Genomic DNA, 2957 nt, shown 5'->3' with positions numbered 1-2957 from the left:
CAAGAAAGTCCACCACAAGCACTGTATTTGCTGCAGGTCTCTTGACATTTACTAGACTCTGTAGGCTGGCTAATCTGAGTTCAGTTTATTGGCTTTGTAACCTCATGATTTACCCTCTCTTGAGTTTCAAGTTTTTAACTGTAAGTTGGGTATAAAAGGAAAATTAAATGGGGTGATTCATGTAAAGGTTTAAAACATTTTCTAGAAAATCTTAAGTGCTCAAAGAATGTTAACTATTGTTTTGTTTTTATTTTTAAATCTTTTTGTAAAGATGTCTGTATTTTTGGCCAGGGCAGTGGTGGCCCACGCCTTTAATCACAGCACTTGGAGGCAGAGGCAGGCAGATCTCTTGAGCCTGGTCTACAGAGGAGTTCCAGGACAGCCAGGGCTACACAGAGAAACAAGCCAAAAAGATGTATTTATTTTTATTTTATGTGTATGGGTGTTTTGCCTGGATGTATGTCTGTGTACTATATGCATGCCTGTGCCTGGTGTCAGTGGAAGCCAGAAGAGAACATTGGATCCCCTGGAACAGGAGTTACAAACTGTTGTTAACTGCCATGTGGGTGCTGGGAATCAAATCTAGGTCCTGTAGAAGAGGAACCAGTGCTCTTAACTGCTGAGCCATCTCTCCAGCCCTGTTAATGTGTGTGTGAATGTGTGTGTGTGTGTGTATTCTCAGAAAGTCAATGTTTCATTCTGGTCTCTTGTGGTTGTTTATTTGTGATTTGCCACTGCGTATCTGCCAGGCTATTTGGCCCTGTAGCTTCCAAAGATTCTTCTGTCTTTGCCTCCCACCTGACACAGAAACACTACTCATCTGGCTTTATGTGGATTCTAGCCATCTTCCCTCAGGCCCTCTAGCTGCAGATGCCTTACCTACAGAGCCATCTCCCCAGCCCATTTTACTGATGTGGGAGACAATCTCACATAGCTATGGCTGGCTTTGACTGTCTTGTGTGAATGATGCTAATCATGAACTTCCAGCCTCCAACCTCTCAAGTGCTGGAATTACTGGTGAAAACCACCTCACCTCGTGAATTATTATAAATAATTGTCTTTTGTTAACCTTTCGAACCATATCTTGCCAACCCCTGGTAATGGCAGCCGTAATGAATTCCTGGAGCCAAAATTCCTGTCACTGTGACTAGGGGAGGAACCGGAGCCCTCCCATGCATCCTAGGTTTCTCATGATGCCAAACAACCTGGGACCTCCCAAGTCACAGCCGTCAAGGAAAGCTCTGTAGAGCTGTGGCCGGTCTGGAGATGATTCGCTTTCTGCCCTGCTTTCCTGCTTCAGTCCTCTTTCCTCAGAGCATTTTCTCAACTGTGTTTATACGGAGGGTTGTGGTTTCCAGATCAGATTTGCTTAGTCTGTGAAGTGTTTACTTTCATAACAATGTCAGGCCTTCAGATGGCTAATTAAAGACTTAAACTGAGGTCAAAGTTGTATTCCTATGGGCCTGGAGATGGAGCTCAGTTGGTAGAGTGCCAGTCTCCCATGCATGAAGCCCTGAGTTCAGTCCCCAGCACCGAATACACCAGGTGTGGTGGTATAGGTCTAGAATCCCAGCATATGGGAGGTGGAGGCAGGAGAATGGGAAGTTCAAGGTCCTCCTTAGATACACAGTCAACTCAAGGGCAGCCTGGGATACATGTGATCTCACTCCCAAAAAGAAAAGAAAAAGAAAAAAGGGGAAGTTGTGTTCCCATGACTTTGTAGTACTGATATGTATCATTCTTCTATTAAGATGCCTGATTAAAATAATTACTTATAAATTCCTACCGTGTACCGGGCTGCGTTCTATGTACTGTGATTTTGCGTCTTCATCTTTGTTTTTAAGATTTTATTTTTTTAATTTTATGTGTATAAATGTTTACTACATGTTTGTATCTATACCACATGAGTACCTGGTGCCTCTGAAGCCAGAAGGTGTTGGATCACCTGAGACTGGAGTCACATGGTTGTAAGCCACCATGTAGGTGCTGGGAATTAAACATGGGTTCCCAGGAAGAGCAGCCAGCAGCACTCTTAACTGATGAGTCATCTCTCCAGCCCCTCACTTAATGATTTTTAAAAAGATTGTGTGTGTGTGTGTGTGTGTGTGTGTGTGTGTGTGTGTGTGCGCGCGCGCGCGCGCGCGCGCACGTACGCTCTCACATACGCACACTTCTTAGTATATCTGCACTATGTGCATGCACGTACATTTGGAGGCCAAAAAACTTCATTAGCTCACCTGGAACTGGAGTCACAGGCATCACCACCACTGCCTGGTATTAGTGATGTTTTTTTTAATGAAACGTTAAGTTAGTAACTTATATAGCAACTGTAAAAAAAAAAAAAATCAGAGGCTGGAGAGATGGCTCAGCGGTTAGGAGCACTGGCTGCTCTTTCAGAGGACCCAGGTTCAATTCCCAGCACCCACAAGGCAGCTCACAACTGTCTGTAACTCAATTTCTAGGAGATCTGACACCTTCACACCAATGCGCATAAAATAAAGTTTAAAAAAAATCAAACAGTCTAACACATACTATCCAAAGATAAAGTAATTTGGTACTTACATGCTGAGGAATGATAGTAGGGAAATATTAAAAGTCTTTTTTTTTCACTGGGTAGTGGGGGCTCACGCTTTTAATTCCAGCACTCAGGAGGCAGAGGCAGGTGGATCTGTGTGAGTTCAAGGCCAGCCTGGTCTACAGAGTGAGTTCCAGGACAGCCAGGACTACACAGAGAAACCCTGTCTCGGAAAAAAAAAAATCTGTAATTAATCTATTTGATTTCTATAAGAGCAGAAAATTTGGTCATGGTGTAAAACAGTGTCAGATTTAAGCTGAGGTGTCTCAGGCAGCTTTCACTAGCTTTACATAGTGTAATACCATGCACCATGCAAAGTACACATGTGTGTTCAGAACCATGGCTGTGGTGAAGTCCTTTGATGCAACACAGGTAAGCGGGG

The sequence above is a fragment of the Peromyscus californicus genome, unplaced genomic scaffold (genome assembly GCF_007827085.1).
Source record: "Peromyscus californicus insignis strain IS unplaced genomic scaffold, ASM782708v3 Scaffold_11__1_contigs__length_118956290, whole genome shotgun sequence".
NCBI classification, from domain to species: domain Eukaryota; kingdom Metazoa; phylum Chordata; class Mammalia; order Rodentia; family Cricetidae; genus Peromyscus; species Peromyscus californicus.
This window is presented reverse-complemented; position numbering follows the sequence as displayed.